Source organism: Macrotis lagotis, chromosome X (assembly GCF_037893015.1).
Source record: "Macrotis lagotis isolate mMagLag1 chromosome X, bilby.v1.9.chrom.fasta, whole genome shotgun sequence".
Lineage (NCBI taxonomy): Eukaryota > Metazoa > Chordata > Mammalia > Peramelemorphia > Peramelidae > Macrotis > Macrotis lagotis.
The window spans coordinates 213,741,089-213,767,641 of NC_133666.1; the positions used below are offsets into that span (position 1 = coordinate 213,741,089).

Consider the following 26,553-nt stretch of genomic DNA (forward strand, 5'->3'; position numbering starts at 1 on the left):
AAATTTTAAGGATGTGCTTTTCATCAAGGGTCTTGTAGTGTGGAATATACAATCCCAAAGCTAAATAAATATTCCTCTGTACCTTATTTAGGAGCAAAGATCACACTGAGTTTGCCTATTGCAGCATAAATAGTTAATGCTTATTTTCTTCCCTTATTGCCTTAATGGGTGTTCCCAGCAGCCAGAAGGACACAGTTCAAATATCGTGGAGCTTCAGTCAGGATCACACAGGACTTAACAGCTACATTGGAAGCTCATAGGGCTTGGAATATAATATACCGAAAGGCAAAAGACCTTGGAATGCAACCAAGAATCAACTACCCAGCAAGGCTGAATATCCTCTTCCAGGGAAAAAGATGGACTTTCAATGAACCAGGGGAATTTCAAATGTTCCTGTTGGAATGGCCAGAGCTGAACAGAAGGTTTGATCTTCAGATACAGGACTCAGGTGAAGCATAGAGATTGGAGGAGAGGGGGGAAATATGAGGGACTTGATGATGAACTGCATGTATTCCTGCATAGAAAAATGACACTGATAATACTCATATGAACCTTCTCAGTTAATAGAGAAGGTAGAGGGAGCTTTTATAGTTGAAGCACAGGAGAAAGCTGAATTCGAAGATAAAATATGGTGTAAAATGGAGTCAATAGAAAAAAAGGGGAATGTAATGGGAGAAAGAAAAAGGAGAGGGGGAATAGGCCAAGATATTTCATATAATAAGATTTTTCTTTATTATAAGGAGCTATTGCAATGATGTGGAAGGGGAGAAGGCAAGGGGGAATGAGGGAAACTTCTCTCTCCTCAGAGGTGGCTAGGAGAGGAAACAGCATATATACTCAATGGGGTATAGGCATTTGGAGTAAGAAGGAGAGAGGGCAACAGGGGAAAGGGGGGGAATGTGAGTGATGTAGGAGAGGATGGACCATGGGGGGAGAGTGGTCAGATATAACACATTTTCTTTTTTTACTTCTTGCAAGGGGCTGGATTAGATGGCCTGTCCGGGACCACAGGGCCAGGTGGATTCTAGGCCTAAGGAGTGGTATGGGGACTCAGGGCTTCTTGGCCCCAGGACCAGGGATCTGTCTGCTGTGCCACTCAGCGACCCATAATCAGAGAAGGAAACTAAGGGACCCCCATGAGAGGTTGCAGAATAAGGTTTACTAAAATAAGAAAGAGGTTACTTGGGGGCTCATACTCCCCCCATAGTGGGCTAGCTTCACAGGAAGACAAAGCTCATTTAAGGACTGATTGACCTTTTAAGGATATAGGGAAAGGAAGGTGGGGGCAGGTAGATCCTAGAGCAGAGATTAAGCTAATGAAAGATATGTTGATGAGGGGCAGTTACTCAAAGAGCAAAGATGAGGTAATTAGAAATATGCAGACAAAGGATGGTAGTTCAAAGATTTAATCCCTTCAGGTTAAGTCAGGGATTCATTATTTTACTGATAAAGGCTTGTCTTTTACCTGGGTACAAAGTTTACTGAAGTCTTGCCAAGGTGGGGCAAGATACTTTACTAAAAGTTCATTGGCCTCATCTTATAGCTTGGACAATGGGAAGGGGCAGGGTATCCATGTCAATGTAAGGCATATGGTCAGCACAGAGAGAACAGATTAATTGTAGAACATATTTTTCTTAACATTTCCCCTACTTCAGTGGAACTTGTTGACCCATACATATCCTCTATATGTGTACCCTCCACACATATACTCTGACCACACATTTCTCAAGCTGTCTCCATTTTCACACTGATGCCATATGTATTTGAAAGTCTGTTCCAAATTTATAGTGAAACTTATCCATTTCTTTTTCTTACTGCAGTATGCTATTCAATGCCTCTGATTTGTTTGGGCCTTTTGAGCTATTATTTATAAATTAAATAGTCTCCTATACTTGTCACCTCCCCCCCAAAAATACTGCTCACCTTTGGTATTACACTGTTTAAAATTTCCAACTGTGTTATTCAATGTAGACATACCTTTTCTCCTTAAGAGGAAAAGTATATTTTATTATTTCTCATAACTTAGGAGCTGGAGGTTTAAGCTTTGTCCAGAAGTAGTAGAATATTAATAATGATTATTATAATAAAAATTATAATAGCTAATATTTATATAGTAATTACAATGTACCAGGCACTGTGCTAAAGGTGCAACAATTATTATCTCATTTGATCCTCACAACAACTCTAGGAGGTAGGTGATATTATTATCTCCATTTTACAGATGAATAAACTGCTTCAGGGAAAGGTTAAGTTATTTGCCTAACCTCAAATTAGAAGAAAAAACCCCTCAATAGTCTAGCTGTCAACCATGCCATTCATCATTTCCTTTAAGATTCAGTTAAACTCCCATCTTTGTTATGTGACCTTTCCCTGTCCCTCCCCACCTCCAATTTTCATATTAATGTAATCTATTTTGAATATACTTTGTATTTGTCTAGTGTGAACATTGTTTGCCCTCTCAAATATATGTGTGTGTGTGTGTGTGTACATATATATATATATATATATATATATATATATATATATATATACATATGTGGTTAATTTCACTTTTCACATAAAGCCTTCAATAAATGAATTAAATTAATATTTGTAAAAGATGGAACCTTATTAGTCTTCCTCTTCCCAGATCCCATCAAGATAAGACCTACCCCCTATGCTTTATGAAGGTCTTTTAGCATAATTGATAAATCCCAAATCAGTAAGGAGGAGCCCTGATGGACAAGACTCACCAGAAAAACATCAGGAAATTCCTTTGACAAACACCAAAGATACCATCTACTTTAGATCCAGTCTTCTGATTAAGTATAAAAATTCTATCCCCCCAAAATCTCCCTGAGCTCAGTTTTCTGAGCTCCTTTTCATGGATGATTGATTTCAGGTCTAGTAAGTAAATAAACATGTGCTATTAATTTGTTTGTCTTTTATTAAAGTCAAACTCTGGGTAATTTTTCACACTTGTAATTTAAATGTTATCTCCCCATTAGAATATATGCTTCTTGAGGCCATAGCTTGTTTTTGTTATTGTTTTCTTTTCTTTTAATTCCTAATTACATGCTGGGATACTTGATTCTAATCATAATAGCAGGGAACTTTTCTGTCAAGAATGATAGAATTTCTAAAAATCAAGAAGTTTTAAAATAGAGACAACCTGTAAGAGGAGATTCTATAATTACTCACTTTTTTTTTGAATCTGCTTTATTCAGTAAGGAAAATTTATGACTTTATCACAAGTCTCTCACTAATCTGTGGTTAAAAAAAGACCTTTCTAACTGCTATCTAATTAACTTGTTGTTATATTCTGCCCTGAAACCTATATCAGGGAGGTCTACCCTATATATTCCATAGAGTGGTATTGGTTTGACACTTCATTCCCTCCAACTTTCCAACTTCCATTGACTTTCCATAAGAAAAAATGTGGAAGGAGAGGGCAAGGAACAAGCCTTTGCTGGAATGTTAGGATCACATTTCTTTTCACATCCATCCTTTGCTTCAAATTCCTCCCTTTATTATGTATGTATAGGATATCAACAAGCCATTTGAGTTTTGAGTTTCTCATCTTTCTTCTTAGAAATTTGTCTCAATACTGAATAATTAAGTAAAAACTAATTTATGTCAGAAATAGGACTTGAATCCAAATCTTTTCAATTTTGATTTCAAATATCCACTACTACTACTACTACTACTACTACTACTACTACTCCTACTACTACTACTACTACTACTACTATTACTGTGAGGTAATTTTTTAATAGTCTGTTTATCTAAAAACATATCAGATTATCTGATATTCTAACAAATGGGAACCTTTGTTAAGTAAAACCATGATCACTAGTTCATAATAATTATCCTAGCATAATGGAGCAATGCAAGTGAAGAGAACTTCAAGAAAATTTATATCAATACTCTGAATGTTTTAGATGAGAATGTTTACTTAATTTAGAATCTAGTTCCCCTTTAACAACATCATTCTTCTTGGCAGAGAAAATGCAGAGAAAAAAACCTGGATTGGACAACTCTGGCTTCTCTTTCCCTTATAACCTAAATAGTATTCTTATTCTTTTTCTTACTCTCTTCTTTTCCACATGAGAGATTTTTAAAACATCTTCTTTGGTGTTTTTGGCTTTCCTCAGTTCTTCTTGAACTTTAGGAGAATATTCTAACAGTTTTGATACTGTTTTGAATTGTTAAATTAAGAGATTGTATGAACTGTTAAAATGGAAAAAACCCCAAGTCCAATCACAGTTTACAAAGATTATAATTGTATTTATTGCCTGAGATGGAGCTTGCAAGCTGGAAAAGTGTCCATATCTTTTCAAAGGGGTATAGGAAAGAATGAAATATTTATACTTTTCAAAAGAAGGCCTAGAAAGAATGAGGCAGGGAGTCCCATTCCCAAGAGGAAGGGGAGATCCAGGAATCTGGGGAAATGAGGAATTCCAGGTATCAGAACTGTGATGTTTGGATACATAAATCAGAAGGCATTCCTGGTGATAAGCAAGTCATACAGGGAATATCTCCAAAAAGTCATAGTGTGTGGTATGTACCCCACCCAATAAATTTTGGAGATCTCTCTCAAGATATGAAGAAAAAAGGTTTTATTCCATTCCCATGGGAAGTAGGCACCAACTCCACCATGCATATGGTAGAGGGAGGCAATGGGCACAAACAGCAGAAGCAATATATGTGATTTCTAATGTGTCCCACCCCACCCCACTGACCTTATTCTCAGTGACTGAAAATGTGGTCTTACATTCTAGGTGTAAAATTTAATTCAAAGTGGTGAATTGGGAGGGGCAGTTAGGTGGTGCAGTGGAAAGAGCACCAGCCCTGGAGTCAAGAGTACCTGAATTCAAATCCAGCCTCAGACATTTAATAATTACCTATCTGTGTGGCCTTGGACAAGCCACTTAACCCCATTGCCTTGCAAAAACTTAAAAAAAAGAAGTGATGAATTGGGCAGCAAATAAACAAGTTTAAATGAAAACATACTTGCCCCTTGGAGCCCAGCTGTTTAATGGACATATGGCAAGGGGATAAGATAAGATACATTCTGAGAAATATTCCTTCACTTGCTCTCTAAGAATTGTTTGTTCAGTAAGGCAGGAGGAGGGAGAAAGGAGAAGGGCAGGGTGTCAGGGGAGACCCTGTAAGAAATTTCACAGCTTAACCTACTCTGTCCCTCCTCTTTTATTTTGATGAGATTTCTTCAAATTTCTTCAAAATTTCACAATTCAGGATCTTATCAATCTGGTGGTGTTGAGAGGAATCCATCCCTATCCTTTTAGGATTAGCATTTTTGTCTGACTGGATGTTACTGTTACTATTTTATTAAGGCTGTCCTGAGCTACTTGAATTATCAGTTGAATTAAGCAAGGCAAGCATATTGGTAGCAGGATAATTCCACTGAAGAGCTATTAAGGCAAACCAGAGGATCTGTTTGCACCAACTTCGCCCAAACCATGACCATGAAGTGCTGATAGGAGAGTTCCAGGTCTGCACCTGAATATGTGCTAGTTTCCTAATATCTTTGGTGATTTCTTTTACCAACTTCCCATTGTCATCAATCTTAATATAGCAGGTAGATAAATTCAGTTTCCCAGATACTCCTCCTTCATCAGGTAACAAGTAGTCTAACACTAATCTATGTTGCTCAAACTGTTTCTCAGCTCTGAGTGGCTTGGTCAGCCAGGAGCTCTAGTGCCCTAGTGGTTTGTTAGTAATAATTTCTACAACTGCTTGGAGTCTAATTATTCTGTTCAACATAGAAAGAGTGGTCCTATAACTCCAGCTCTCATCTTCCACCCAAGTTGCTGTACCATACATCCAGATAATTCTCTCAGGTGGCCACTCATTTCCCCATCCATTAGCATCTCCTGTCTGAGTGACAGATGTATCTAGACTATGTTTCTCTCTCCTTAGGTCATCATATAACTGTAGAGTCAAATGTTTCCCTCCCTGGTCTGGTAGGAAGAAGAATTTAGGTCTAAGCAATCCTATATAGCAGTTACTGGCCCAGTTCACAGGAAGATGAGTATAAGACTTAAATCCACATATTCAGTAATGGTCCTTTAGTACTGGTTGGTCTCCCAGGATTATAGCTTCCCAGTTTACAACAAATAAATAATACTGTTCATCCTTACTTCTAAGAGGCCCTCCCAAATTGACCATATAATCATCATGACAATAGGTACACTTCCAAAGCTGCTGTACCTCATTCCACTGGCAAGTTTTTATATCAATGTCTTTAGATAGGTCTTCCTTGTTCAAAATTGATTAAAATAAATCCCTGATTTTGTGCCATTGAACCAAGCTCAAGAATAGCTAATATATCTAGTGATGTTCCTTAGATTATTTTTCTTGCAAATAGCCATTTCAGCACTTTTCTTGCAAGTCCACATTAACTCATAATCACAGTTTCCCTTAACAAGTCACCCAATTTGTGCATCTTTATAAGGGATCCAGGTACCATCATTACAGCTTACATGAGTCTCAGTCTTATCTATCTCTTTAAGCTGTACAGTCCAGCTAAATCAGAGATAGGGCGTTCCCTAGACAGGATATAAAGACTCATGTAGGATATAATCATGCTACCCAATAATCTCTCTCCTTTTCTCTCAATGGAGAACATGTTCATCCTGCCTCTCTTCTTCCTTTTCATAAGGAGAAGAGCATAAGTAGGGGTGTCACACTTACAGAATTAAGGGGTGGTTACAGATACAGATCCCCTTAGTATACAATGTATACATAGGTGAGAGATGGTAGAGATAAGCTGGTCCAGTATCTCTCCTCTCTTCTCTTTTCCCCTCCCCTGGAAACATCTGATGTCTTTCTGCATCTTCCAAAAAGAACTCTCCAGCTAGTTGAGACCTTGTCTTCTGGTAAAGAAACTGCTTAACATTTTACTCAGATCAAAAAACATGTTTTCATCTCAAGACAATGAGATTTTGAACTTATTACAATTTACATTTTGCCTTATTGCCATATTGATGCATAAATTTTCATTAGTGTTTTACTACATGAGCAAACTCCTAATGAGAATTATCACATTGACTTAAGCTTGTAACATATACATTCAAGAAATCATCTTAGTTCAAAGAGTACCCTGCATATAGTTTAAAAATAAAACCATCTTAGCCTTTTCCTCTTACTACAATAATGACTCAAATATCCTTAACTAAAATGAATTTTTTCAGTGAATTTTTTCCCAAAATATTCCCATATATACCATAGATTTTCCCTTTCCTGATAAACTTATCTAACTCATTTTCCTTTCCCTAAATCAGACCTTGAAACTGTAATTATCCTAAGAATTTCCCATTCTTCTACTTACCTAAATAAAAATTAAGGAAACTTAATTCCAATCTTAACATGTAGCGGATAGTAGGTATCAGAACCACACCCCAACCTATCTGGCTATTAAATCCAATTCACCTAAAACTTTTTTTCTGTTTTGCTTAGTAGCTATAAAGATCCAGGGCATTAAAAGAAAATTCTTCCATAGATATAAGTATTGGATATCAGTGTCCAGGCAGAGGTCATGTGGGTAGTCAAATGTCTTAAGCCAGATTTATTCTTCCAAGTGAGCCATTATCCAAATGTCATTTTGTGGAAATCGGGTCAAAAGTGTTCAACCTCAGGTCATAGTGAAAAGCTATCCCTTTGGCTGCACATCCCTATCACCTGACATCTTTAGCCCATTGGCTTCTTTGGCTCCAAGAATATGACATTTACTGAGTAGCATTTCCTTTTGCCGAACTTCCTGGTATCTGACATAAAAAAGAGAAAATTGATTAAAAAGTCCCATGATCTAAAATAGTTGGTTACCTAATTAGAACTTCCAATGAATAAAATTCACAAAATTCCAATTATAGTCTTAATGGAATCCCAATTAATGAAACCCCCTACCTAAAATTCTGAGTGTCCTTCCTGGGTCTTTGCTAAAACCAGGTATTCTAACTATGACTGGCTCTACAGGACTCATTTCCTACCTCTTACTAGAGGCATCCCTTTTTATAAACTTAAATTTATTTTTATTAAAGATATTATTTGAGTTTTACATTTTTCCCCCATCTTGCTTCCCCCGCCCCCAGAAAGCACTCTGTCAGTCTTTACTTTGTTTCCATGTTGTACTTTGATCCAAATTGGGTGTGATGAGAGAGAAATCATATCCTTAAAGAGAAGTCTAAGAGGTAACAAGATCAGACACTAAGCTATCTGCTTTTTTTCTAAATTAAAGGGAACAGTCCTTGCACTTTGTTCAAACTCCACAGCTCCTTATCTGGATACAGATGGTACTCTCCTTTGCAGACAGCCCAAAATTGTTCCTGATTGTTGCACTGATGGAATGAGCAAGTCCTTCAAGGTTGAACAACACTCCCATGTTGCTGTTAGGGTGTACAGTGTTTTTTCTGGTTCTGCTCCTCTCACTCAGCATCAGTTCATGCAAATCCCTCCAGGCTTCCCTGAAATCCCGTTCCTCCTGGTTTCTAATAGAACAATGGTGTTCCATGACATACATATACCACAGTTTGCTAAGCCATTCCCCAATTGAAGGACATTTACTGGATTTCCAATTCTTTGCCACCACAAACAGGGCTGCTATAAATATTTTTGTACAAGTAATGTTTATACCCTTTTTTCCTCATCTCTTCAGGGTATAGACCCAGTAGTGGTATTGCTGGGTCAAAGGGTATGCACATTTTTGTTGCCCTTTGGGCATAGTTCCAAATAGCTCTCCAGAAGGGTTGGATGAGTTCATAGCTCCACTAACAGTATAATAGTGTCCCAGATTTCCCACATCCCTTCCAACAATGATCATTATCCTTCCTGGTCATACTGGCCAATCTGAGAGGTGTGAGGTGGTACCTCAGAGAAGCTTTAATTTGCATTTCTCTAATAATTAATGATTTAGAGCATTTTTTCATATGACTATGGATTACTTTGATCTCCTCATCTGTAAATTGCCTTTGCATATCCTTTGACCATTTGTCAATTGGGGAATGGATTTTTGTTTTAAAAATATGACTCAGTTCTCTGTACATTTTAGAAATGAGTCCTTTGTCAGAATCATTAGTTGTAAAGATTGTTTCCAAATTTACAACATTTCTTTTGATCTTGGTTACATTGGTTTTATCTGTGCAAAAGCTTTTTAATTTAATGTAATCAAAATCATCTAATTGGTTTTTGGTGATGTTCTCCAACTCTTCCTTAGTCATAAACTGTTCCCCTTTCCATAGATCTGACAGGTAGACTAGTCCTTGATCTTCTAATTTGCTTATAGTATTTTTTTTATGTCTATGTCCTGTAACCATTTGGATCTTATCTTGGTAAAGGGTGTGAGGTGTTGGTCTAAGCTAAGTTTCTTCCATACTAACTTCCAATTTTCCCCAGCAATTTTTATCAAAGAGGTAGTTTTTATCCCAATGGCCAGACTCTTTGGGTTTATCAAACAGCAGATTATTATAATCATCTCCTGCTTTTACACCTAGTCTATTCCATTGGTCCACCATTCTATTTCTTAGCCAATACCAGACAGTTTTGATGACTGATGCTTTATAATATAATTTTAGATCGGGTAGGGCTAAGCCACCTTCTTTTGCACTTTTTTTTTCATTAAGCTCCTGGCAATTCTTGACTTTTTATTTATCCATATGAATTTACTTACAATTTTTTCTAACTCATTAAAGTAATTTTTTGGAATTTTGATTGGTAGGGCACTAAACAGATAGTTTAGTCTTGGTAGAATTGTCATTTTTATTATATTAGCTCTACCTATCCATGAGCAGTTGATATTTGCCCAGTTATTTAAATCTCATTTAATTTATGTGCGAAGTGTTTTATAATTGTTTTCAAAAAGATTCTGAGTCTGTCTTGGCAAATAGACTCCCAAATATTTTATATTGTCTGAGGTTACTTTGAATGGGATTTCTCTTTCTAGCTCTTCCTGCTGTTTCTTGCTAGATATATATAGAAAAGTTGAGGATTTATGAGGGTTTATTTTATAACCTGCAACTTTGCTAAAATTGTTAATTGTTTCCAGTAGTTTTTTAGATGATTTCTTGGGATTCTCTAGGTAGACCATCATGTCATCTGCAAAGAGTGAGAGTTTTGTCTCTTCCTTCACAATTCTAATTCCTTTAATTTCTTTTTCTTCTCTAATTGCTGATGCTAACATTTCTAATACAATATTGAATAGTAGTGGTGATAATGGGCACCCTTGTTTCACCCCTGATCTTATTAGGAATACCTCTAGCCTCTCCCCAGTGAATACAATGCTTGTTGATGGTTTCAGATAGATACTGCTAATTATTTTAAGTAACAGTCCATTTATTCCTACACTCTCTAGTGTTTTTAATAGGAATGGATGCTGTATTTTGTCAAAGGCCTTTTCAGCATCTATTGATATGATCATATGGTTTCTGATAGGTTTGTTGTTGATATAATTGAGTATACTAACAGGTTTGCTAATACTGAACCAACCCTGCATTCCTGGAATAAATCCTACTTGATCATAATGTATTATCCTGGTGATGACTTGTTGTAATCGTTTTGATAAGATTTTATTTAGGATTTTTGCATCTATATTCATCAGGGAAATAGTTCTATAATTTTCTTTCTCTGTTTTAACTCTTCCTGGTTTAGGTAACAGTACCATATTGGGTTCATAGAAAGAGTTAGGCAGAGTTCCATCTTTCCCTATTTTTCCAAAGAGTTTATATAGTATTGGAACCAATTGTTCCTTAAATGTTTGGTAGAATTCACTTGTGAATCCATCAGGCCCTGGAGAGATTTTTTAGGGAGTTCAGTAATGGCTTGTTAAATTTCTTTTTCTGAGATAGGGTTGTTTAGGTATTTAATCTCTTCATTTAACCTGGGCAACTTATATTTTTGTAAATATTCATCCATTTCAATTAGATTATCAAATTTATTAGCATAGAGTTGGGCAAAATAATTTCAAATTATTACTTTAATTTCCTCCTCATTGGTGGTGAGTTCACCTTTTTTCATTTATGATACTAGCAATTTGGTTTTCTTCTTTCTTTTTTTTAATCAAATTGACCAGAGGTTTATCAATTTTATTGGTTTTTCCTAATACCAACTTTTGGTCTTATTTATTAATTCAACAGTTTTTTTGCTTTCAATTTTAGTAATTTCTCATTTAATTTTTAGAATTTCTAATTTGGTACTTAATTGGGATTTTTGATTTGTTCTTTCTCTATTTTTTTTAGTTGCATGTTTAGTTTATTGATTTCCTCTTTCTCCAATTTATTCATATAAGCATTTAGAGCTATAATATATCCCCTGAGAGTTGCTTTGAATGAATCCCATAAGTTTTGGTATGTTGTTTCATTATTATCATTATCTAGGATAAAATGGCTAATTCTTTCTATAATTTGTTTTTTGGTCCACTCATTTTTTAAAATAAGGTTATTCAGTTTCCAATTTGTTCTGGGTCTATATCTCCTTGGCCCAGTATTGCATATGACTTTTATTGCATCGTGATCTGAGAAAGATGTATTCACTATTTCTGCCTTTCTGCAGTTGATCATTAGGTTTTTATGTCCTAGTACATGGTCAAATTTTGTATATGTTCCATGTACTGCAGAGAAAATAGTATATTCCTTTCTATCCCCATTCAGTTTCCTCCATAAGTCTGCCATATCTAATTTTTCTAACAATCTATTTACCTCCCTAATTTCTTTCTTGTTTGTTTTATGATTCGATTTATCTAGATCTGATAGCGGGAGGTTGAGGTCTCCCACTAGTAGAGTTTCGCGTCTATGTCTTCCTGTAATTGTTTCAGCTTCTCCTCTAAGAATTGGGTGCTGTCCCACTGGGTGCATATATATTCAATATTAAAATGACTTTATTGTCTATGGTACCTTTTAGGAGGATAAAGTTTCCTTCCTTATCTCTTCTAACGCTATCTATTTTTGCTGAAGCTTTGTCTGAGATAAGGTTTGCTACCCCTGCATTTTTACTTCAGCTGAAGCAAACTATATTTTGCTCCAACCTTTTACCTTTACTCTATATATATCTCTCTGGTTCAAATGAGTTTCTTGTAAGCAGCATATTGTAGGATTCTGGGTTTTTAATCCAATCTGCTATTTGCTTAGGTTTTAAGGGAAAGTTCATCCCATTTGCATTCAAGATTATGATTACTAATTCTTTATTGCCCTCCATGCTATCTTCCCTCTTTTTGTATTTCCCCCTTTCCCCCTTTTATCCATATTCCCTAGTCTTTTGTTTCTGAAAACCAACCCCTTCAGTGTGTTTGCCCTCCTATATCATACCCTCCCCTTTCTTTCCCCTTTCCCTTTTTTTCCCTTTTCCCTTCCCTTCTTTTTATTATTTCCGCTTATTTCCCCCCCTCCCCTTTCCCCCTTTTAATACTTGAAAGGTTAGATGTCTTATAAGTTAACTGAGTATGTGTAGGTTCACTTTAAGCCAAGTCTGATGAGAAGAAGATTCAGGTGTTTCTCCTCTGCTTCCTTCTTCCCCACTATTACCATAGGATTTTTGTACCTCTTAGTGTAATGAGATTTAACCCATTCAATCCCATCCCTCTTCCCATCTCTTTCCTGTCCCCCTTTTTAGGGTGGTAGTGTTTGTTTTAGATCATTCTATCTAAGTCATAGAAAATTCTGAGTGTCTGTTCATTCTAGTTCTGTATATTCTATCTAATAGAGTCAAAATTCCTGAGAGTTATTAGAGTCTTTCTCCCAAGTGGGGTTAAAGCCAGTTACATCCCATTAAATAGTAGTCTCATGGATAGATCATGAATGTCCATCATTTCTGGATAGGTGTTTTCTCTCGGTTAGAGTTACATTTCTCAAGGTTTATGAGAATCTTTTTGGTTTTTTACCCCCATGCTGGGATATAGCCAGTTTCAACTTACTGGATTGCATTTTTTTTTCTTTTACTGCCCCCCCCCTTTTTTTTTTACCTTTTCATGTGTCTCTTGAACCTCCTGTTTAATGTCCAAATTTTCTGTTTAGCTCTGGTCTTTTCATCAGAAATTTTTGGAATTCTTCCATTTCGTTAAATGTCCATCTTTTTCCCTGGAAGAGAAGGCTCAGCTTTGCAGGAAAGTAGATTCTTGGCTGCATTCCAAGCACCTGTGCTCTTTGAAATATCTCATTCCAGGCCCTTTGATCCCTTAAAGTTGATGCAGCCAGGTCCTGAGTGATCCTTACTGTGGCTCCTTGATATTTAAATTGTTTCTTTCTGGCTGCTTACAGGATTTTCTCTTTTATCTGATAGTTCTTCAGTTTGGCCACAACATTCCTTGGTGTTTTCAATTTAGGATCTTTTTCTGGTGGGGGATTGATGGACTCTTTCAATAACTACTTTGCCCTCCAATTCCATGATATCAGGGCAGTTTTCCATCACTAGATCCTATAATATTAAGTCCAGGCTTTTTTTTCTCTTCAATGTTTTCAGGAAGTCCTATAATTTTCAGGTTGCTCCTCCTCAATCTATTCTCAAGGTCAGTGGTTTTGTTGATCAGGTATTTTACATTTTCTTCTATTTTTTCTATTTTTTGATTTTGTTTAACTGACTCTTGCTGTCTCGTGGTGTCATTAGTTTCTGTAGACTCCATTATTTTTGGGGGGGAGGAGGCTTCTTCATTAACCTTTTGCAACTCCTTTTCCAATTGGTCAATTCTACTTTTGAAATTGCTTTCCATTTGACCAATTGAGGTTTTGAGAGAATTAATTTCTTTTTGCATTTGCTCATTTGAGGATCTGAGAGATTTAGTCTCCTTTTGTGTTTGTCCAATTGTACTTTCTAAGGTTTTGTTTTCTTGTTGCAAGGTATTAATTGTCTCTCCCAAATTTTTAAGCTCCTTCCTTATTTCTTCAAGGAAGTCTTTCTGTGATGGAGACCAGATTGTATTCTCCTCAGAGGTTCCAGGTCTCTCTGAGTCGGGGTCTTTCCCTTCCAGGAATTTTTCTATGGATCCACCTTTCCACTGCCCCATCTTCATTATGCTAAGACCTTGAGTTGGGGGGGGGGGGAGGGTCTGGTTCACCTGGGCTTGGGATCGGTAAAGGCTTTACTGAGTGGAGTTTCTCTGGCTGGACAGTAGGAGGTGCTTGTTGCCCTCTCTGGAGTGTCTGTGACCTTGGTTGAGAGGCCTTCTCCCTTTGCCCGAAGGGAGGAGTTGGAACTATTGAATTTTTTTGCCTTCATTCAATGGTGGGCTTTACCCTGGCCTGAGGTCATTCCTCAGCTAGGCTGGTTCTTCTGCTCATACACCTGGGCCTAAGGCAGAAGTAGTTTGCATTTATTGCGCAATGGAGGCGTGCCCTCAGAATTTCTCAGACCCGAGGAACCTAGGGATGGTGTCTGCATCTCTTCTGCACCAGAACTCTTCCCCCAGCCTGGTCCCCAAGCTCCAGGGGGACAGCACCAACACCAGTGTCTCTGCTTCCCTGCGGACCCAAGCCCCCCTCATCCAGCCCCACCGCTGATCCAGCAGGTCCGGCTTTCTGGCCCTCAGACTCCCGGTTCCAATTCACCTGTTAATCTGGCTGATCCGGGGCTGATCCTCCCTCTGAGCCTAGACTCATCAGCCTGAATTCACCCAAAGCTATTGCAGGAGACAAATCCTGAGGTAGATGTTCTTTCTCCTGGCTTTTCTTTCTGGGTTTTGTGGGTCGGATTTCTTTTAAGAGGTTTGTTTCACGTGATAGATGGGGAAGAGATCAGGAGACTTTAGAACTGTGCCTGTCTTTTCTCCACCATCTTGGCCAGAAGTCTAGAGGCATCCCTTTGTCTGAAATCATATCTACTTTATCTCTATATAAAGGTAGTATATCAGATTCCCCTTGGCTAAACAAGCCTCCTTCTAACCTGTTGTATTTTACAAGAAATAAACACCTCCTTTTTGCCAGGAGATTGCACAGAAAAAAAATCTCAAATTATCTTGTGTTTATCTTTCTCATAATACAAAGGTGCCTTTACTTCAAAGCAAATACTCACAGCTTTGGAACACACACACACACACACACACACACACACACAAACACACACACACATACATACTCTAAAGTACTCCTAATTCACATATATATACATACATGTATGTATATGTATACCTAGAACTTCTACACATAAACTTGTTTACCTACTAGTTGTGTTTAACATACAAATTATTTTTGTTTATGCAAGGCAATAGGATTAAGTGACTTGCCCAAGGCCACACAGCTAGGCAAATTATTAAATGTCTAAGGTCCAATTTGAACTTAACTAACCTAACTCCAGGGCTGGCTCTCTATCCACCTAGTCACCCCTTCTAACATACAAATTAACTTTCAGACTTATTTAAAACCATTAGAACATCTTAGGTGGCTTTAAATTTCCAACATGTGTTATTAATTTCAACAGCAATAAGAGTAACAGTAACACACAAATTACTAGATTGTACAAAGCAATCCTTCCATTATTACATTATTCATGAACCCACAGATTTATCCCAGGAGGGGTCATAATTTTTGATATTTCCTTTATTATCCTCCAATGCAATCACATGTTAATCCCAGGCTTTAACAATACAGTATTTAAATAACATATATTCACAAGAGATAACTAAATATTGCAAATATAATTTCTTTGCAGTTACATGAGAATATCACAAAACTGATAAATACAACTTTTTTCATCAATAAATTACCTTACAGTGGGAAAGTTTTCATCAGAGCTCCTACATTAGCTGTCTGTCTGCAGTTACCAAGAGACAAGTCCACATTCTTGACTTCTTTAAAATTAAACATACATTATTAATATACATTAAACAAAAGATTCTTAATCATCTCATTCCCCTTTGAACAGCAAAGTGAATATCCCTTAATCTTTACACTTTTCTCTTCCATACCTCTTTACCCAGAATCCAATCTCATACATATGATACATTTAAAATCCCAATGCTATTACAACTAAACTTACCAATAGTTTAGTTTGATAAAAGCTTTAAACTACCTTATACAGAGAATCCAGCATTCATATTCCAAGAACTCCATCCAAGATAAAAAATACAATTGTTAGCATTATTATACTTAACATTAAAACAAATTAGAGCTTTTTCCCAAAAAATAAATCAGTAAATATACCCAACAACATAAGTATTTCTCTTCTTAGTAACACAATACCACTTTTCTTTAACCCAAAGGTGTTACAATAAAGTTTAAAATACCAAACCTCTTAATTCCTTGCAATAATTTCAATAGTGTTAAAATAGTTTATAATCCCAAACTAATTTAACAATCTAGGTTATTTAATTCCTCCCATTCTGTACAAATTTTGACAGAATGTAACAACACTAATATCCCTCTTCGAAAAACCTCAAAACGATTTTTATTTATGCTCTAAATGCTAGGCACTATTAATACATTTTCTTATTTAAAAAAACAGATGTTAAGTATATTTTACTTTTAATTATATGCATATATATGTGTATTTGTGTGTGTGTGTGCGTGCATATATTCCCTTCCATAAACATGTGATAAGGCAAAATTATTACAAACTTTCTTACTTTCCTAACAAAATGCCTTATGGGATTGTTGACAATGTATTATCAATTTAACATCAAAACAGATCAGATTATAAAATTTAGTGCAATTTCTCTTTCCCAAAAGAAATCAGTAAATATATTATATATGATTCAATATTCCCAAATTCCTTGATATACAATTTATCCCAATTGCATTTTCCTTCTTAATAACACACACAAATTCTCAAGATTTGTTATACAACTTTCAAAAGGTGACTAAATTAGCTCCCAGATAGTTTTTTTTCCCCCAAACACAAGGTGATGTCCTTTTCCTATCAAAGACCTTCCTGCCCTCTTTTCAATGAATCTTGAAGGCAAGAAGTCTACATTTACTAAACCTTAAAGTCTCAATTAACCTAAGTTGAATGCAGCCTTCAATGAATATTAGGTTAACAAAAACTTACCTCACAGCTGAAATCATTTCACTAACTTTGCCACTTACAAACTTTCAAATGGTATAAGGGGATAGGCACAGATTCCAACTTCATTAATTACTTAAAATTAGATCCTTTTTAAGCAATTAAATTCAAAACTCAAACTAAAAGGAGTAGCATTTAACTCAGATAACTGTTAACTATTTCAGATCTGAATTACACACACACACATACACATGCAGATACAGAAACAAATAATACAGAAATAACTCTTTTGTATCATTAAATTTTGAAGTAGCCAATCAATAGTTAAAATTGAATGCATTCTTAAGTAACTTTATAACATTCAAATCCAATTACTCTATTACAGAAAGAGATTAATTATTAGCACAGGCTTAATTAAAAGATGAACCCACAAAAAACACACAACAGCAATATTTTATCATTTTCTTCTTATCTTTTCCCCTTATATTTTGGTAATCTATTTTATTTTTCCCTGAGGGGGAGGCTTGGACTGAGCCCTTTCCCATTCTAAATATTGACAAGACCTCTCAGGATCAAGTGCCTATAGATCTAATCATCTTATGCATAATGATAGGGTCACCCTCAACCTTTACTCACAAAAACTGGTCCTGACCCTCCAGGAAACTAGTGCCTTTCAGATTCCAAGATCTAAGCTTACCTTTTGGGTCTCTGTGTACAGACATTGCCAACTGCTGTCCTCACTGACCAGTCAGAGTTTCAGCTGGGATTTACTTTTCTCTTCTCACTGAGTTTCTCTGCTTCAGGTCATTTTCCAAGAAGAGGACCAAAGCTCTCAGACAATGGCAAATTGCTAAACTTGGGCAGGGCACCTTTTTGCTAAATTCTGAGAGAGCAAGGGATCCCCAATGGTCACATGATCCTGAAGCAGGCCCCAACTGTGAGGTATGTACCCCACCCAATATATTTTGGAGATCTTTCAAGATATGAAGAGAAAAGTTTTATTCAATTTCTATGGGAAGCAGGCATCAACTCCACCACGAGTATGGTGGAATGAGGCAATAGGTACAAGCAGCAGAAGTAATATATGTGATTCCTAATGTGCCCCCCCACCCCTGACTTTGTTCTCATTGAGGAAAAGAGTCCTTGTATTCAAGGAGCTCACCCTGTTCTCAACAGTATGCTCTGTAAATACTAGGTGAAGACAACATAAAATATAAAAGTATAAATATTCTCAGAGGGAGGGAAGTGTTCTTAGAGAGGAAGGAACTGGCAATAGTAGCACTGGGAAAGCCTCCTACAGAAGAAGCCATGGAAACTAAGAGGCAGAGTTGAGGAGATAGAGCCCTCCAAGCAAAAGTTTTATATGAAAGGAACAACAACAAGGCTAATGTAGATGATCATTCTGGAAAGGAATAATATATACAAAAAGTGGAAAAGTGACTAGTCAGGAGATGAAATATTTTATTTGAGCAGTAGCTATGATGTCTGTGGTACTGGATGGCATAATGTGTGGGAGGCAAAAGTGGAAGAACACTGAAAAGGTGGGAAAACTCAAGATTCATCACTGTCCTTATTGTTTTCTGCTAGATATTTTATTGTTTATCAGTGTCCTTTGTATACTGTGAAGACAAGAAATGAACCCAGTTCTCCAGATGGGATCTGATGAGGACTAAGCACAATGGTGGACTTATGGAGGGAGAACTTATTGAGATGTGGTTAATATTTCTAGACATTGAACTTAAGTTTTTAGAATTTCAGTCCATCACTCTTTCTGCAACTCTGTACAGATCAAATATCATGTTCCCTTTAAATCTTTTCTTCAGAAGAAAAAAATTACTTCTTTCAATTCATATTCATACACATACAAATTTCATAGCACCAATTTATCAACCATCAGCTTATCGATCTTTTTTCAATCATCCAGCACTTAGCACAGTGCTTTATACATAATTTAATAAATGCTAGCTGATGGCTTAATTTATTGATGTGCCTTTAAGAGTGTTACTCTCAAAATATTTCCAAATGCATTTTTCCAGATGCAACCTGGTTTCCACAGAGCATGGTGACACCATTTCTCCTTTGATCCAAGCACTAAATTTCCATTAATGCAATCTAGGATTAAATTAATTTTTTAATCAAATTAGTTTATTTTTAATCTGATCCACTACTGATCATTTAATTTTGAAAGATTTTTAATTTTTAAAAGTGCCCTTTTTGTGCTTAAAAGTGATGGACTATTGTACAATATTCCTTCTTTGTGGGGCAGTATTCACTCTGGGCATAGTATGAAGCTTATAGGAACTAGTTTATAGTGAATGCAGCAAGAAAAGCAAGATTGTATAGATCTAACAGTTGGTTACCATAATTTTTGACATACGAATGTAAAGAGCAGAGGCTGTTCATATAAGAAAAGATTGCACATTTATTGAGGGGATAAGATAATTTTATTTTTGTCTTTTTCTGAGTATTCCTACTGCCAAGTACAGTGCCTTAGTGTCCTATATAAACTTTGTTCCCAATTGAAGCTGCAGTCCCTTGCTCTGGTTAAAGACCACTATTTTATTGCATTGACTGTGCTTATTAAGGTTGTTAGGGTCAATTGGGAAAGACCTAGAAGGGGAGATAGCTTTGAAACTGTTATATGTGTGTATGAATGTACATATGTGTGTGTACATGTGCACATATATTATGTATAGATGTGTACATTTTATATATATATATATATGTGTGCATATGCGCTTATGGGTAAATTTATATGTATGAATATGTATATATGTATGTGTATATTTAGGGAAAAGTGAGTGGGTGTGTATGTATTTATGTGTATTTTTCTTTTTTAATTTATTTTTTATTCTCATGTTGTACAAATGTTTTTCTTTACATTAATAAAATATACTTGTTTACAAGTAAACAAAATACACCTCCCCCCATGAATATAGATAGACTTGCTTGGGCAAAAAAGTAAAGGGAAGAAAAGAAAATTAAAATTAAAAACAATAAGAGTAATAATTGTAGGTATGGCCAGGTGGCGCAATGGATGAAGCACCAGCCCTGTAGCCACGAGCACCCGAGTCCATATCCAGCCTCGTAAACCCAATAATCACCCAGCCATGTGACACTCAAGCCACCCGATCCCCACTGCCCTACGAAAACCAAAAAGAAAAAAAAAATACCCCAAATAAAATAAAATAGTAATAATAGTAGGGGTGGCTGGGTGGCAGACAGAGCATAGGCCCTTGAGCCAGAAGCACCTGGGTCTGAATCCCACCGCAGACACCCAAAGATCACCCTGCTATGTGGCCCAAGGCAGGCTACCCAGCCCCACTTGCCCTGCACCCTCCCCCAAATAATGTGCTTCAGTCTTTGTTCCAACACCATCAACTCTGTCGTGAGTGGATCACATACTTTATGATAAGTCCATCACAAAAGTTACTTCCATATTTTTCCAACGTTGCCATTGCTGATCGCAACTCCCTCCTTTCTTATTTCTCCACTACCATGTACTAAATTTTCTCTCTCCTTTCACTCTGACTCTACTGTAGGGTCACTGAGTGGCGCAGCAGACAGATCCCTGGTCCTGGGGCCAAGAAGCCCTGAGCCCCCATACCACCCCTTAAGCCCAGAATCCACCTGGCCCTCTGGTCCTGGGCAGGCCTTCCAATCCTAGCCCCTTGCAAGAAGTAAAAAAGAAAATGTGTTATATCTGACCATTGCCCACCATGGTCCATCCTCTCCTCCTTTATTCACATCCCCACCCCTTCCCCCTGCTCCCCCCTCCTTCTTACTCCAGATGTCTATACCCCATTGAGTATATTTGCTGTTTCCTCTCCTAGCCTTCTCTGATGAGAGCAAAGGTTCCCTCATTACCCCTTGCCTCCCCCCTTCCATATCATTGCAATAGCTTATTGTAATAAAAAAAATGTTATTATGTGAGATATCTTGGACTATTCCCCCTCTCCTTTTTCTTTCTCCCTTTCCATTTCCCTTTTTTTCTTATTGACTCCATCTTTACACCATATTTTATCTTCGAATTCAGCTTTCTCCTGTGCTTCAACTATAAAAGTTCCCTCTACCTGCTCTATTAACTAAGATGGTTCATATGAATATTATCAGTATCATTTTTCTATACATGCAGTTCATCCTCATTAAGTCCCTCATATTTCCCCCCTCTCCTCCAATCTCCATGCTTCACCTGAGTCCTGTATCTGAAGATCAAACCTTCTGTTCAGCTCTGGCCATTCCAAAAGGAACCTTTGAAATTCCCCTGGTTCATTGAAAGTCCATCTTTTTCCCTGGAAGAGGACATTCAGCCTTGCTGGGTAGTTCATTCTTGGCTGCATTCTAAGCTTTTTTTCCTTCCGGTATATTGTATTCCAAGCCCTATGAGCTTCCAATGTAGCTGCTGCTAAGTCCTGAGTGATCCTGACTGCAGCTCCACGATATTTGAACTGTGTCCTTCTGGCTGCTTGTAATATTTTCTCTTTGACTTGGGAGTTCTGGAACTTGGCTATAATATTCTTGGGGGTTGTTTTTTTGGGACCTCTTTCTCAGGGGGACCAGTGGATTCTCTCCATTTCTATTTTGCCCTCTGCTTCTGGAATATCAGGGCAATTTTCCTGTAGTAATTTGAAAATGATGTCAAGGCTCTTTTCCTGATCATGACTTTCAGGTATTCCAATAATTTTCAAATTATCTTTCCTAAATCTGTTTTCCATATCAATTGTTTTTTCAATGAGATATTTCACATTTTCTTCTAATTTTTCATTTTTTTGTTTTTGAAGTATTGATTCCTGATTTCTGGTAAATTCATCAATCTCCCTGAATTTTATTCTTTGTCTGAAGGATTTGTTCTCCTCAGACAGTTTTCTTATATCTTTTTCCATCTGGCCAATTTTGCTTTTTAAAGCATTCTTCTCCTCAATAACTTTTTTGAACTGTTTTATCCATTTGACCTAAGCTGTTTTTTAGCATGCTATTTTCTTCAGCATTTTTTTGGATTTCCTTGACTAAGCTGCTGACTTCATTTTCATGTTTTCCCTGCATCTCTCTCCTTTCTTTTCCCAGTTTTTCTTCCAACTCCGTCATTTGATTTTCAAAGTCTTTTTTGAGCTCTATCATAGCCTGAGCCCAATTTCTGTTTTTCTTGGAGTCTTTAGATGCAGGAGCTTGTGCTTCCTCATCTTCAGACTGAGTATTTTGATCCTTCTTGGGGTCATCTGCAAAATATTTCTCAATGGTCTTCCTCTTGTTTCTTTGCTTGTTCATTTTCCCAACCTAAGCCTGTTTTTTGGGGTGCTTCTTGAGCTTTTGGGACACTCCCACAAGTGTCTCAGTGTGTGAAGCTCTGTCCTCCCTCCTGGTCTGTGAATGACCACATGCGCCCCCCCCCCCCTGCCACGGGGCTGAGGTGGGGAGGGGCCCTGCTGTTCTATGGGGGGGGGGGGCCTAGACTGGGATCAGGATCTGAATGTGGTCAGAGCCCCAGAGTCCTGTTCCAGGGGCAGAGGACCTAGCTTGCAGTTTCTCTTCACTCCCCTCCCTCAACTCAATGGGCTCATGCCCTGGGGGCTCCTGCTTACCTGCTCCACCTGCTTCTGTTTCCTGGTCTAGGCTGCTGAAAGACCAAGCTGCTGCCTGTGTGCCCTGAGGGCTGGGTTCCATGTACTCGCTCTGGAAGTGGTTCCCCGGCTGTTCCCCCACTTTGTGCCGGTGCTCCCGTGGTGCAGCTCAGGAGACTCCCCCACTGCTGTGAGCCGTGGCTCCCAGCACCCTAGGGCTACCTCCGGGAGGCTGAAGTTCTTTGGCTCTGGCAGGCCACCCCTCTGGTGGGGCGCCCCTCCGACCCCAGGGAGCAGAGCCTTTCTGCTCTTTTCCAGGTTACCTTGAGTAGGAGAACTGCCTCACTGGGTCCCTTTGTGCATTCTGTCTCTCGAAAGTTTAGTTAGAGTCTTTAGTTTATGAGTTTTTATCAGAGAGCTCCTAAGACTCTATCCCTTCATGTCGCCATCTTGGCTCCACCCCTGTGCGTATTTTTCTTGTCAACTTTAATCCTTGTAAAAGAAGTTTTGGGTTCAAGAATATGAGATTTTTAATCCTCTATTTACAGAATTCTCAGTTGCTTTCAAAAATTATTCACAGTCCCACCATAAAACACTGTATTTCCAGATTCCCTCCAAAATTTCTTATTTATTTTTTGTAATTTCCCAGAACAGAGATAAAAGTATAGCAAAGCAAAAGAAACATTGCTTTGGGGTGGCTAGGTGGCTCACTGGATAGAGCACTGGCCCTGGAGTCAGGAGTACCTGAGTTCAAATCTGGCCTCAGACACTAAATAATTACCTAGCTGTGTGGCCGTGGGCAAGTCACTTAACCCCATTGCCTTGCAAAAAAAAACCTACCAAAAAAAAAGCATTGCTTCTGTGGTTAGAGGACCTGACTTCAAATCTATCTCTAAAATTTAATATCTAAGTGACCTTGGACAAATGACTACATCTCCCTGCACCACAGTTTCCACATCTGTAAAATGAAGATTTGTACTAGATTATTTTTTATTGATCTTTTGGCCCTTTACAATCCTAAAATCCTTTAGACACCAACCTAAGTCAATAACATCATACAAGCCTTAGTTGAGTGAGGCATGATAAAGGTTTTTTCCTACTTGAATGATTTGAAGAAAAAAAAGAAAACGAAATGCTCCAAAAGGAAACGTACCAAAGGTGTAGCTAGGGAGAAAATTGTACATCAAAGGGAATGATTTCTCTAATAGCCCACGTAAAAAAAAAGACAGAAATATTGGGGGAGGGGAAATGAAATGATTGACAGCTCTCCCGGTTTACCAGTTCAGTAAATAATTACATAGAAATAATCTAAGGAAAGATTTGCTCAGGATTCTAAGAGGACATCCACTTTTACAACAGTAGAACTAACTTTTTATAATATGGGGGTGGTGTTAATAACTATAAACTTTCATAGTCCTCTTTTGTGTATTTGTTAGTAGATCCTGTTGTGAACAGCAAAGGAATTGGCAACAGATACATTGAAAATTTAACTTCCCTTCCATAGCTTCCATCGTCAACAATTATATGAATGACCCTATTTGCAATAATAAATTGCCACAGATGAAAACTCTTTGGTTCAAGTGATTGGGTTGAATAAGAGTGAGTATTGTTTAGGGAAAAAAACAACTTCTTTGGGCCTGAAGGGTTTTTTTTCCACTTCTTATTCTTATTTCAACATATTCAGACTATTTACTTTAAATTTAAGCTGCTTTCTGAGTTCTTATACACTATTTGTTTTTTCTGTACTAAATACTGTCATCATTCTTTTTACATTGCATGTATTTATTACAGAATTATAATACTAAAATTAATTTTCCTTTGGATGGTGAAGAGATTGCCCTTATCCTTTAACTAACAAAGAATTTCTCTCTCTCTCTCTCTCTCTCTCTCTCTCTCTCTCTCCACTTCAATTAACACTTCATATGAACCTTCTCTTTTATACTTAAGTTTCAGTTATTTATATATGTGTTTTTTTCTCTCCTACAATATATGAACATATTTTTCATCTTGGTATTCCAAAAACCCAGGATGGGTCCCTGCATATGAGGAACTTAGTAAAAGTTTGTTAAATTGAGTTGAATTACCTTTTATTATTACTTATAACTTCATTCTTGAATATATATATGTATGTATGTATGTATGTATGTATAGTTGAATTGCTTTCACAATTTTGCTATTAAAAAAAAAGAAGAATCAGTGGGACAGAAAGGAAATAGCAACAATCCCAAAGAGGACATCACCCTGTTTCCCTAGGAGTTACCTATAATTGGACCAATTTTTCTAAACTGGACTTTGTCCTGTAGACTTGACTGTGTTAATAGGAAGCAGAACAAGAGAGTCAGGTTAGATATCTTAGTAGCAGAACAGTAGATCTCTTAGGCAGGCTGGTTACCTGGGTGATTTTCTCTGTATATTTGTTTATGTTCTTCTGTGTTTTGTATTTACCTAGGAAGAGCTTTGTATAGTGAGCTGTAAAGAAAGCTTCAAGGTCTTAAAAGACAGCATATATCAGTAATCCTCAACCATTTCAAAGTATAAGGATTATTTTTTAATATCCCAAAATATTGTTAATCTCTGCATGATAATCTACATTATGATACAGAATGACAAAATTTGTAATGAAATCTATGAAAAAAATTGTATTTTATTCATCAGGATATTTTTTCATCATGAAAAATAGCATAATAGGTACTTGATATCCTTATTTAAACAAAAAGTTATGGTTGATCATTTATAATTTGAATCATTTCATCTTTACCTGTTTCATATGTGCAATCTATCCCTCTCCTTACTCTTCACTTTTTCTCTGAGAACTGAAATCAAATCAACCCTGCAAGTGCCTCTGAAAAAGAGTTTCTCAGTTGGTTTCCTATTGTTCTATTTAAAATCGTTATGATTTCCAAGACCATAATCCTTTTCCCTGAATTCTTCCGCACTAGAAAGAAAGTAAGGAACATATTTTTGCATCTTTATTGACAGTGGGGTGTATGGAGTATACAAGGAAGACTGGTATCTCTGGTGTGAAGACTTGCTGAGCACTTTTCAGATACTTTTGGTATCTAACTGGCTGTGGAATGGGAAGATGAGAACAATTTGTTCCAGTGACCAAGAAGATAGTTGAAAGCAGGCAATATGGAGCTCTTTGAGTTTGGTCAGACACCTAAGAAGCTAAGATTATCCCTGAAACCTGGGCTATCATCAGTTGTCTTGACTTACCTTGCTAGTGGACTTTGATGAGTCTGGAAGGGAAATAGAATCTCACAACTTTGTGCAGTTCTACCTCACTTAAATCCCATTCTCTCATGAATCAATCTATCACCCAATGATGTCATTGGTCTTTGTTGCACAGTGGTTCATAATGTGATTAATAAATTATTTTCATTTATTCATTCATAATGAGATAAATGGTGCTATTTTATAGCTTTCAGAGATTAGAAAACTAGAAGTGATACAAGTTGCTGTCTTACATGTAATTTTTTCAAACTTTGCATTAATCCTGTTATCATTCCTAAAGAATTTAGTAACAACATGAACCATCCAACATATACCAAAAGGTATACTGTGTCATAATCATTAGCATTAACTGAATTCATGACTCGCTATTCTGTAATATATAGATGTGCTTATAGATCTTATTTTTCAGAAATACTATGGATTATATTGGGTCCTAGTCAGTATATATTGGAAACTATTCCTTCTTTCCCCTCCTTGAGAAGGCTTGCAGAGGTCAAATGGGACAGAACAAATAGTCGCAAAGAATTCCAGAGTGATGATTGCCTAGTCAGTGGCATTTGTCATGAACATACAGAGAATCTATCAGGCTGTTCATTCTTTGCAATGTTGGTGCTATTCTAGTTATTAGAAGAAGACAATGACTGACATTTCTAGACCAGAGTGAGTCTGTTAGTTTCTGCTATTATTCTCACAGAATTTTTGAAATAAACCTGTTAATGATGATCTTAATCAAAGACAAATGGGCTAGACCCGTTAGAAGGAGGACACCAAATACTGGGTAGTTCTGAGTAGAATTTTCAGTTGACAACCTGCCAAGAATTTAGAGTAGTTTCTTATTTAAGAG

General features: G+C 37.0%; 1 long non-coding RNA gene across 2 annotated transcripts in view; it reads left to right on the forward strand.

The window, feature by feature from the left end:
- The first annotated feature begins 234 nt into the window (after positions 1-234).
- LOC141500952 (uncharacterized) overlaps positions 235-26,553 on the forward strand; it is a 31,150-nt gene continuing 4,831 nt past the window's right edge. Inside the window, exons 1-2 of one of the 2 annotated variants that reach the window (XR_012472093.1) lie at positions 235-448; positions 17,721-17,859. This is a non-coding gene — a long non-coding RNA (uncharacterized LOC141500952). The remainder of the gene's footprint in view (positions 449-17,720; positions 17,860-26,553) is intronic. The other variant, XR_012472092.1, reaches the window with a different exon arrangement.